Genomic DNA, 12,746 nt, shown 5'->3' on the forward strand with positions numbered 1-12,746 from the left:
GGAAAGAGCCTCGCCAAAGCCTGCTCTTTCACCATTCAGGTACCTGACACACAAATGGTCCCGATATTCCAGCAAGGGCTATATTGCTAAAATTCCACCCGACAACAGTGACTGCACTGTGCGTTATAAGCTGTCAGGCACTTTAGAACTTTGTGAGGTCATGGGAGGCTTTCTATAAATTGTTACAACCTCATTGACACCATTAATATGGAGGTTCATGAATAAAGTGATCCCTGATGATCCTGTTGGTCTTTTACTTTTCCGCAAACCTCTACTTTCAAAACAGGTTCAAGTCTTCGCAGCATTTCACTGTATCAGTCTTCTGAGAGCAGGTGTTCCCTCTTTCTCTCCCTTGAGGCTGCCACCACTGGCCTTCTCCTTGTCTTCCTTACAGCCTGCCTGCCTGCCTTCTGAAAATCTGTTGAATTTATCTGGAATCAAAAGTCAAAAGTCTTTTCCAATATATAAAGTCCACAAGTCTGGCTACAGCAGAGCCAACCAGGATTTCCATTGTGTCCAGGTGTTAGCAATTGTAGAACCACTGACTCCTTGTTTATAATATGAAAGTCTGGGAGGGTGAAACTCATTGTTCTTCAGGTGTCATACCCCTGAAGTCTCTGCTTTTCAGAAACGTCTTTGATTTGGGTTCTTTGCTGTCCTGGTAACCAGATCCCTGTCTTGTCTTTAAGCTGAGTTGATGTGAGATCACCTGACTTCTCTGACTCCATCTTAAGCTACATTAAAAATCACATTTTCAAAACCTAATTATGTGACAAAATCTAGCGTTCATAACATAAATGCAAATCTTTCTTTTCTAAAAGCATTAGCTCTTGCTTAGTTCCATGGACATTGGCAGCCTTCCAACAACTTGCTCGATTGGCCATTCTTCAAGCATGAGCTTTTATACTGAGTCTTAACAGACCATGGAACACCACAGTCAAGCGTAATCTAAATACCCCAGTTTCCACCCAAGGTCACTGGATACTACATAAACAGTGACTTTTCCTTTCAGCACCTTATGGAGTAAAAGAGAACACAGAGGGGGTACAGCCATTGGAGGTTGGCAAGGACTGGGAATGCTAAGTATTCTGGAATTAACAAAGGATTAAATATAAGTGGCAGAGTTATGGTGAAGTTGGCATTTGGGTGTGTTACAGATTAGGAGGCCAATATGGGGGATACCGGAGAAATCAAATCAAGGCACTGATGCAAGCATTGATGAGGATTTCAGCAGCAGTCATGGTGAGCTGGAGCTGTAGGCTGGTGATGTTGCCACGGTGGCATCAGTCAGTCTTGGGCAATGGACTGAATTTTCTGAAGCTCAGCTCAGGGTTGAATAGGAATGGCGGTCCTACCTGTAATTTCCCCTGCCTAGCCCAGGCATGCTCATTACTTACTCTGACTCCACCTAACATCTTGAATACACTTTCTGTAGTACCCCTCTATGTATACCTATTGAAGTTTTGAAGATTTAGTTTATAATAAACGAGACAGCCCTGCATGGCATTTTTATTTTAATCATCTTGAGTAAGCTATTTCATGTGCCTTAAGTGTTTTGTGATGTGGTAATGAACCAGAGTCACATACAAGTTACCAATTAGTCCTGTCACTTGTGATGGGAGGAATTCCTTCGCTATTGAGTGAAAGATGAAAGGCATGGGGAGGAGAGGAAAATGCCTTCGGCTAACGGTCATGTCTGTCAGCTTTCGTACCACTTCAGAGCCATTAAGCTGGTGAGGACAGCAAATCCAGCCACAGTTCCCTTCCTGAATGGTTGCCTCCACCGAGCATGCTCAGCAGTTTCTTCATGCAGTGCTTTATCACAGTACCCAAATGCAGCAAGCAGGCAGCCAGAGGATGAGGTGCACTCCTAGTAAGTATAGTGACCCTGTTCCATTTACATCAGGAAATCAGCAATCATTTCCATTGAGATTAACCTGTACATGTTTGTGGAGTTTCTGCAAAGTTCAGGCAAGAGTTTGAATGAGTCTGGAGTGACTGGTCATATTGAAGCCGCAGTAACTGGGATATGAGTTTACTGGATAATATAGACTTCAACTAACAATTTGCTTTTTAAAGCAAAGATACAAAGGACTAATATTTTAGATCAGGAACTTTTGCAGAATCTTTCAGTTTTGTTTCATCACAATTTTTTGAAAGGATGAATAGAATGCTTGAAAGTATCAGTGGATATTACTTAAATGTCTGCAAGAGCTGAAAGCAGAGATCACTTTTCTAACAGTCTTTGAGCTGCTTAATGTCAATGGCTGCAAAGCTAATCTTTTTAGTATTTAATACATTGTCAGGCGCTGGTTATTTTGCTTATGATGCAAATGATCCAGATATGTCTGTCATCAAAGGAAATCCAGTATGCAACTAATTAAAGTATGTCTGATTTGTAACCAGAATGTGTATTTGCAAGAAGGCTGGCAGGCCTGTGGAGATTTCCTTTCAAAGATATCTCTGCTAGCTTAAACAGCCCACCAGTGCTGACACTCAACCCCCTGAAAATCAGAGAGAAAACAATAAGGTGACTTGGAGACTGACGCCACAGTTGTCAGTGAGTTTGCCTTTTCCGCTTCTGTGGGCAAGGCCAGAGATGTGTGGAGAGAAATGGAAGAAGCCAGATATGCAAGTGTGGAACCTCATGGTTACCGATTGTCCTGCTTTTATGGGGGATTTCATGAGCAGAGCAATAGATGAATAATTCACAGGACGTGGGGAGAGCCTAAAGCCCAGAAGTGGGTAGCTCACGCTCATTTTCTTAACTAGTACACTGTACTGCAAACCCAGGAGCTCAGAAGCTCAATAAAGAGGTATTTTTTGCTTCTTCACTGGATCTGGGTACTGCCTGTATCCCGCAGTCCGTAGCTGTAGCAATATTTTGTTCAAAAATGCCCTTGTTCCTTGCTTTGTAAGCTCCTGGGACAGACATCCAGTTTGTTTCTGTTCTGCTTGGGTGGCTTTTCCTGGTTGTAAAAGCTCCATGTGCCCCACCCCCATTCTTATAAGTTTCTGCCTGCAGGATCTCGTCTATTTTATCAGTTTTCTGGGTTGAGGCAGCACAGAGAAGACCTTCAGCAGGTCGGTCAGGATAGTCTTGGCTGAGGCGTTTATTCCCTGTCTCATAGAGTCACCCTGCAATAGCAGTGAGTTTGTGCAGGTACTTTCATTGCAGTTAACCATCTCCTCCGTTACAGTATAGTGATACTCAGCTGGAAGAGCCAAATCTTTTTCAACAGCCTGCTGGCTTAAGTTAAAATGAAAAGCACAACTAGAACAAAGTACCTTTTAGAACAATCTCAGGCCATCACATGTTTTATATTTTAAAAAATCGTTCAGCTACCCATGAATGCTAATTGAACCAGTTGAAAGGAATAAAAGCTTGAATTTTTTTTTCCTTTGTCACCAGCCTTCTGTAATTAATCGGCCATATTTATATAATACAAAACCACAGTCTTCACCTGAAGTGACAAGCGGTGTAAATGAGGGACTTGTAATTGGGAGTTGGCAAATAGCATAGAAAAAGTGTGATTAAGAGTTACAGAAATATTTGCCAACACGCTGCTGGAGTTTTCTTCAGAGATGGTCAGTGAAGGAAATCAGTGCTTCTTAAAGGTGAAGATCAACAAGTGGTGTGGGAGAGAGGTCCATGATGGAATAATTATACTCATTGCAAAGCCAGATAGGGAGAGGAAGGGGGAGCACTGAGGAAACTCCTAGCCATGGAGCAGAATTTTGCATTCTCGATTGGGACCCTGACATTGAGTCAAATGCAGGCCCCAAGCCTACACTCTGTTGGGAGCAGCAACCCGACAGCAATTTTGCCTGGATTGGCCAATTAGTGGCCAGAGAGTGCTCTCGCTGTCCAATTAAGGTTGGCAGGTGGGCTCTCGCAGCTGGAGACAATAGGAGGCCCTGCAGCAAGGAAGGAGCTTGAGCCTGCAGTTGCAGGTAAGGGAGAGGGCGATTCCATCTTGAGGCGTGTCTCAGCCCCTTTAAAACATGAAACAAAAATGGCCACAGCTGCCGGGCCACCATTGTAGAGGGAGGACCCCTCCACTGGGTAACCTGCGGTCGCAGCTGTGGCCAGATAGACTGGAATTGGGGGGGTGGGGGGATTCCTCAAAGTCAGCATGGAGCACTGCCCATACCACCCTCCCTTCCCCACACCCCCACCCCCCGACCCCAGGTCTGTCGCTGGGAGGCTGCCTCCAGGCAGCTGCCATATGCTTCCGACACTGCGGGGGGCTTACAGGTCGACTGGAAATTTATGCGCCTGCGCGCCTCAGTTTCTTCCCCCATATCCGGGTCAAACTCTTGCCCATGGTCTCTGGTGGAGCAGACTTGATCATTCAAACGGCTTTTCCTCATTCTTCTGTTCTTAAAATAGAATAACTAAATCCAATGCATTGTGTATGAAATGTCCCTTTCTGCTCAAATTCTTGACAAAAAGAAATTCATTTCCCCCTCCCCCCACCCAATTTGTGTTCAATCCTCGAACTCATAATTGCCAAGAATGGGGCATCTTTTTGATAATCAATTGCTTGGTAACATCTATAGTAGTTATGGTCATAGAGTTATACAGCTTCAGTCCAATGCGTCTGAGCCAGCCATCAAGCACCCATCCAATCTAATCCCATTTTCCCGCACTTGGTCCGTAGCCTTGTATGCTATGGCGTTTCAAGTGCTCATCTAAATACTTCTTAAATGTTGTGAGGGTTCCTGCCTCTACCATCCTTTCAGGCAGTGTGTTCCAGATTCCAACCACCCTCTGGGTGAAATTTTTTTTCCTCAAATCCCCTCAAATCCTCCAGCTCCTTACCTTAAATCTATGCCCCCTGGTTATTGACACCTCCGCTAAGGGAAAAAGTTTCTTCCTATCTATCCTATAAATGCCCCTCATAATTTTGTATACCTCAATCAGGTCCCCCCTCAGCCTTCTCTGCTCTAAGGAAAACAACCCTAGCCTATCCAGTCTCTCTTCATAGCTCAAATGCTCCAACCCAGGCAACATCCTGGCGAATCTCCTCTGCACGCTCTCCGGTGCAATCACATCCCTCCTATAATGTGGTGACCAGAACTGTACACAGTACTCCAGCTGTGGCCTAACTAGCATTTTATAGAGCTCCATCATAACCTCCCTGCTAATATATACTATGCCTTGGCTAATAAAGGCAAGTATCCCATATGCCTTCCTAACCACCTATCTACCTGTGCTGCTGCATTCAATGATCTATGGACAAGTACACCAAGGTCCCTCTGACCCTCTGTACTTCCTAGGGTCCTACCATTCATTGTATATTCCCTCGCCTTGTTAGTCCTCCCAAAATCATCACCTCACACTTCTCAGGATTAAATTCCATTTGCCACAGCTCCGCCCATCTTACCAGCCCAACTATATCGTCCTGTAATCTAAGGCTTTCCTCCTCACTATTTATGACACTATTTATGCAACAGCCCCAACAAACAAATTTCTCTGCAGCACCTGTGGAAGAGCCTGTCACTCCAGAATTGGCCTTTATAGCCACTCCAGGCGCTGCTTCACAAACCACTGACCACCTCCAGGCGCGTATCCATTGTCTCTCGAGATAAGGAGGCCCAAAAGAATTTATGACACCACTAATTTTCATGTTGTCTGCGAACTTACTGATGATACCTCCTATATTCATGTCTAAATCATTAATGTAGATTATAAACAGCAAGGGTTCCAGCACCACTGGTCACAGGCCTCCATTCGCAAAAACAACCCTCGACCATCACCCTCTGCCTCCTTCCACTAAGCCAATTTTGGATGTGCGCATGTATTTAATTTAAATATCCACCGCTGATCAGAGCCCACTCAATGCCAAAATTTTGCACTTAGTGATGAAGCAACAACGCTTGCCACTGACCTTGAACAAAGACTCCCACAAAGATCTGGTGATCTCTGTGGCGCAGACTTCCCCTTTCCCAGTGGCAGTTTATACCTGGCGCCAAGTTAAGGGGATCTCTAGGTGTGCAGCAACAGCGATGTCAGCAAGGAGGGTAAGCAGCCAATCACATTGACATAATCTCACAGACAGCAAACAAGGAAGTAAAATGCACTGATTATCCTTCACTTTTCACTAAATTTTCCGATAGCAAAACAAATGCTTATGATTGGATTAAGATAGAACTTTTTTATCATACCAGAGAAATTTGACATTCAGCAAATATAAAATTAGTTTTCAGGGCCAGTGAGGCTGTTTAACAGTAATTTTGAAGTTAGTGCGCTGCAAATTGGCTGCTGTGTTTTTGTTATTCTTTCATGGGTTGTGAGCGTTGACTGGCAGGCCAGCATTTGTTGCACATCCCTAATTACCCCTGAACTGAGTGGCTTGCTAGGCCATTTCAGAGGGCCTAATGTTTCCTACATTACAACAGTGACAACACTTCAAATAGTACTTCATTGGCTATAAAGCACTTTGGGACATCTGGCGATCATGCATGACGCTATATTAATGCAAGTCTTTCCTTTATAAAAAAAAATTAAACCTAGAATCATAGAATCATAGAATAGAATCATAGAATGGTTATAGCGCAGAAGGAGGCCATTCGGTCCATTGTGACTGTGCCAGCTCTCTGCAAGAGCAACTCACCTAGTCCCACACTCCCGCCTTTTCCCCATAGCTCTGCAAATTTTTTCTCTTCAGATAACTATCCAATTCTCTTTTGAAAGCCACAATTGAATCTGCCTCCACCACACTCTCAGGCAGTGCATTTCAGATCCTAACCAACCATTCAACAAAGTATAACTTTTTCAAGGAGAGACTAACAGCATTAGAGTGGAAGTTCTCATCGATTCATAGATTTCCCAGTCATTGAAGCTTTGGGGTGGGGGGGGGCGGCAGAGAGCGGGGTTGGGTGTCTCAACAACATGCCCTCTGGAGAAATGTAAAATCACTGACAGCGACTTCTGGATTCCGTACTATTCTGTGCATGTGTGGACTTCAGAACTTGTTATCAGTTTCAGTGGAGTAATGGTGGCGAACATTGACAGTTGCACCATCATTACCAGTGCAAACTCTAGGACAATTATTCTGCATCATAAAACCTAGAACCCCCTCCCTAACAGCACTGTGCATGTACCTAAGAAAGACTTGCATTTATGTAGTACCTTTCATGACCACCAGACATCTCAAAGCGCTTTACAGCCAATGAAGTACTTTTTGAAGTGCAGCCGCTGTTGTAATGTAGGACACACGGCAGCCAATTTGCACACAGCAAACTCTCACAAACAGCAATGTGATAATGACCAGATAATCTGTGTTTTTGTGATGTTGATAGAAGGATGAATACTGGCCAGGACACCAGGAATATATCCCCTGCTCTTCTTCAAAATAGTGCCATAGGATCTTTTACATCCACCTGAGCAGATGGGGCCTCAGTTTAGCGTCTCGTCTGAAAGACGGTGCCTCACCCAGTACTGCACTGGAAGGTCAGCCTTTAATTTTGTGCTCAAGACCTGGAGTGGGACTTGAATCCAGAACCTACACTACCTGGACTGCAGCAGTTCAAGAAGACAGCTCACCACTGCCTGTTCAAGGAATGAACAATAAATGCTGGCCCCGCCAGTGATGTTCACATCCCATAAACAAATAGAAAAAAAAAGTATCTGCTAGTTTACGGTTTGTGCCACTTTAGCTCTGTAATCCTGCAATGCCTCAACCAAGAGGTTTTGATTTTTGAACGTGGAAAGAACAGTAAAGATAATGATAGAATTTCATACTCTTAAGGAATATAACTATACTTTTCACTGGGGTCCATGGAAAGTAAAATCGGGTGAGGTGTAATACGGGTGGCAATGCAATCCCATCAGTTTCCCACTGGGCAGATTAGGTGAAACTGACCCCAGAGTCTCTTAGATATTCATTCTGACAATTTGGCCGACCAAACTATCCTACTCTCCTTTATTGACTTTCAGCCAAAAGTGCTCAGGGCCCTTTCAAACCTGCCATTGTCAGCCCCCTCCTCAGATAAACCAACCTTTGATCCCTCTGTCCATGCATACTACTGCTCCTTCTCCAACTTCCCTTTCCTCTCCAAAGTCCTTGAACATGTTGACGCTTCCTAAATCCATTCTCATCTTTCCAGCCACTCCTGGAGGAATTTTCACAGGCAAGGGGAGGTGGGTTAGGGTGCGTGCGGGAGTTAAATCCCCTCAAAGTGATGTTGAGTCGGGTTCTTGGCATCATCCCACCAACTTCTGGGTTTCACGCAAGCAAGTTTGAAGGCAAGCGGGGAACCCGGTGCAGCTGTCGGGAAGGTAATTAGATTATGCAAGTAGGCAATTAAGTGTCTCTTTAACTCTGCATTCTGGCTTTAACAGCCAGAGGACCTATTTGCCGAGCTGTGTGGAACTCGCCAGGGTCGCCGAGGCGCATGCACAGCAGGGAATGCTTCTTCAGTGAAACTGACAGGCTGGGAAGGCTTTGATCAGTGATACTGAAGAGCTGCAGCCGTGGCCAGGTGAGAGGCTGCTGCTCACTGCACTCCTTCTCAGAGAGTGCTTTCAGTGCTTGAAAAATGATTGCCAACTTCTTGGAAGTCACTTCACCTGTCTTGCTCTTCACTCACGTTCAACTGCCCTTCCCTGCTGCCAGCCTTTACCACAGCATGGGAACAACTTATGTAGCTTTACCTTACACCTCTGGTGAAGAACATAAGGAGCAGCAACACCAACACCAACAGCACCAGCTGCCTTCTCCTCAGCCACATGCTCCTCCACAGGGCAAAGGGGATGAGTACAGAGATCCAGCTCCAAGGAAGTGAGACCTCAACACAGGGTCTACAGACAGAGGATCAGCTCTCTTGATATTTGTGAGCATCAATGCCTCAGGAGGCTCGGGCTCTTATGGCAGGTCGTTGCTGACATCTACGGACTCCTGGAACAAGATCTCCTTCCCAGTGGGCCAGGTGGGCAGGCATCGCCAGTGGTCATCAAGGTACCTGTCACTAGACGGCCAGCCCCCCACCCCCCCCCCCCCATTCCCCACCCCAACCCCATTGGGTCTCTGCCTCTCCCCTAGGTTGGGTGCTCTCTTCTCCTGCAAGGGGAGAAAGCAGAGTTATACGTGTTAGAAATGGCTTGTGTGGAGAAGAAGGAAGGATAACATTCGTGGTGTGAGAGGGCAATAGGATGAGGGTGAGTGTGAATGTTGGCTGTTCAGATGGGGATGTGAGGTGGCAGGGGCAGGAATGTGTGGAGCTGCAAGCTGCATTGTTATGAGGAGTGTTGTGCAGGAGAATGCTGGGAAAGTCAGAGTATGGGGCTTGACACCGGAAAGTGATCTGCCACTCACCCTTCCCACCCTTCCGAGATCCTGAATCATCTTAGTCATAGAGTTATACAGCACAGAAACAGGCCCTTTGGCCCATCGTGTCTTTGCCGGCCATCAAGCACCTTGGTGCTTTGTCCAGGTTGGAGGGATCACACTCCTGCTGCTGACTTCCTTGGCCACTTCCTTGCATACCTCCTCGGTTGGAGAGGATAACATTACCTAACTGCAGTCCTTTAGAAGGACCTCTAGGTAAGAGTGAGAAAGCCATGGTGCAGCCTTCCTATTCCTATTCCTGCCTTACCAGTCGTATGGTTACTGCAGCCTCAAAATTCCATGTGTAGGTGAGCCTTCCTGACCCATGCTAGGGTCCCTTCAATGAGAAATCCTTCCTTTGACAGATCAGGCAAGAGATCTCACCCGCCCTCTCTGACTGGTCAGGGAACACGAAAGCCGGGTGTTAAGGCCGTGCCTCAGTCAAAATGCTATCGCAAAACCCGCTCCTTCATCATTCGGGTTACCAACCCATGACAAGTCCTGCCGTTTAAGAGTTAAAAATTTCACCTTCAATGTTTGGATCTCTTCAACAAGTTGTAATTTGAATCAGTAATTTAAATAGTGGGACAGATATTTACGTATAATACTTCATTGTGTCCCGGCCTTAGCTCTGCCTTGTTTTAATGAAATTGGCACATGCAGAAAGATACAAGTTTCATTGTCGGGGAGGAACAGAAAGGACGCATCTACAATGAAGAGAGGAATTTCCAACCTTCATGTCCATAAATAAAGCATTCTCAGAGGCTTTGGTATAATAAGGGAGTGAATCAGCAATGTAATCTGATTTTGAATTCTCTCTTTATTTTAGAGGTGGTGTAAAATTACAATCATAGTTGTTTTATTTTTTAGGAATATTTTAAATATACAGCCCTTTTTTCAAATATGCTTGCAATTAAATTCCATGCATTATGTATGGTAATCTATGTAACTATTTCTAGTAAATCTGAAAGTAAGACTCTGATCAACATTCTGCTGACAGAGTGGAAATCTGAAAATGTTTGTAAAAAATATTAACTGTGATGAATAAATGAGCAGTAATTTTCAATAGAATAATTTCATACTAGGCAGGGAACTGTAGACTGTAATTTAATATATATATATATACACATATCCTCTGAAGTTCAAATCTGCGTTCAAATCCTCTGAAGAAGGAATTTTCCTCCACACTAGATCAGGGGGCAGGTTGTTCAACCTTGCCCGTCTAAGAGCGAAGTCCAAAGTACGGAAAGTCCTCATCAGAGAACTCCTCTTTGCTGACGATGCTGCTTTAACATCTCACACTGAAGAATGCCTGCAGAGTCTCATCGACAGGTTTGCGTCTGCCTGCAATGAATTTGGCCTAACCATCAGCCTCAAGAAAACGAACATCATGGGGCAGGATGTCAGAAATGCTCCATCCATCAATATTGGCGACCACGCTCTGGAAGTGGTTCAAGAGTTCACCTACCTAGGCTCAACTATCACCAGTAACCTGTCTCTAGATGCAGAAATCAACAAGCGCATGGGTAAGGCTTCCACTGCTATGTCCAGACTGGCCAAGAGAGTGTGGGAAAATGGCGCACTGACACGGAACACAAAAGTCCGAGTGTATCAGGCCTGTGTCCTCAGTACCTTGCTCTACGGCAGCGAGGCCTGGACAACGTATGCCAGCCAAGAGCGACGTCTCAATTCATTCCATCTTCGCTGCCTTCGGAGAATACTTGGCATCAGGTGGCAGGACTATATCTCCAACACAGAAGTCCTTGAAGCGGCCAACACCCCCAGCTTATACACACTACTGAGTCAGCGGCGCTTGAGATGGCTTGGCCATGTGAGCCGCATGGAAGATGGCAGGATCCCCAAAGACACATTGTACAGCGAGCTCGCCACTGGTATCAGACCCACCGGCCGTCCATGTCTCCGTTATAAAGACGTCTGCAAATGTGACATGAAATCGTGTGACATTGATCACAAGTCGTGGGAGTCAGTTGCCAGCATTCGCCAGAGCTGGCGGGCAGCCATAAAGACAGGGCTAAATTGTGGCGAGTCGAAGAGACTTTGCAGTTGGCAGGAAAAAAGACAGAGGCGCAAGGGGAGAGCCAACTGTGCAACAGCCCCAACAAACAAATTTCTCTGCAGCACCTGTGGAAGAGCCTGTCACTCCAGAATTGGCCTTTATAGCCACTCCAGGCGCTGCTTCACAAACCACTGACCACCTCCAGGCGCGTATCCATTGTCTCTCGAGATAAGGAGGCCCAAAGAGACGATATATACACATACATACACGTGTTCTGTAGAGCTTGTGAACTGGTTTGATTCTTTGGATTTCTGATTTCGCACCATGTGCCACCAGCCAGTGTACCGTGTGTAGTTAGTGAATGATGATTTCCATACTGAGGGATTAACAACTGTGAATTAAGGTGCAGAGGGAAATAAGCCAAAAACATTGGCCCAGTTCCACATGTAGAGTATGGCGAAGCCTCTGCTCCTGACTCTGCCATGTACAGGGTCAGACTAGAATCACTTAATTTGTATTGAAGGAGCAGGCACTCATTCCATTATTGACACATCTTGGGGACATCCCAGAGGAGGGAGTGGGGTGGGAATAGTGGCACTGACTAACTGCGCATTGGGACACCCATGCAAAGATTTTCCTTGCTGTCCAATTGTCCTCCTTTATAAAGAGCCTAATGATATTCACAGTGCTGGCATGCTATTGGGGACTCCAGGCCATTGAACAAACCTGGGCCCAATTGTGTCACTCAAGTCACCTGTTCAATTGGGAAAGAAAGAACTTGCATTTATATAGTGCCTTTCACAAGGTCCAAAATATTTTTCCTCATGTCACCTTTGGTTCTTTTGCCATTCCTCTGGTTCTCAACCCTTCCACCAATGGGAACAGTTTCTGCCTATCTACTCTGCCCAAACCCCTTATGATTTTGAACTCCTCTATCAAATCACCTCTCAAGCTTCTCTTCTCTAAAGAGTACAGCCCCAGCTTCTCCAATCTGTCCACGTAACTGAAGTCCCTTATCCCTAGAACCATCCTCGTGAATCTCTTCAGCACCCTCTCTAAAGCCTTCACATCCTTTCTAAAGTGCGGTGCCCAGAATTGAACACAATACCCAAGTTGAGACCGAGCCTGTGTTTTGTAAAGGTTCATGATAACTTCCTTGCTTTTGTGCTCTGTGCCTCTATTTATAAAACCCAGGATCCTGTATGCCTTTTAAACCACTTTCTCAACCTGCCTTGCCACCTTAAATCTAAAGGTCTCTCCATTCCTGCACCCCCTTCAGAATTGTATCCTTTATTTTATATTGCCTCTCCTGCTATTGAAATAAATTTGCACACATTTGGGAATGCCATGAAGTTAAGGCTCACCTTCACTACACATCATGAGGTCAGTCCACA

General features: G+C 45.3%; 1 protein-coding gene across 3 annotated transcripts in view; it reads left to right on the forward strand.

Moving 5' to 3' along the window:
• The window catches only part of jcada (junctional cadherin 5 associated a), a 253,287-nt gene that overhangs the window by 96,081 nt on the left and 144,460 nt on the right, over positions 1-12,746 (forward strand). The window lies entirely within an intron of this gene.

This window comes from Heterodontus francisci, chromosome 2 (genome assembly GCF_036365525.1).
Source record: "Heterodontus francisci isolate sHetFra1 chromosome 2, sHetFra1.hap1, whole genome shotgun sequence".
Taxonomy (NCBI): Eukaryota; Metazoa; Chordata; class Chondrichthyes; order Heterodontiformes; family Heterodontidae; genus Heterodontus; species Heterodontus francisci.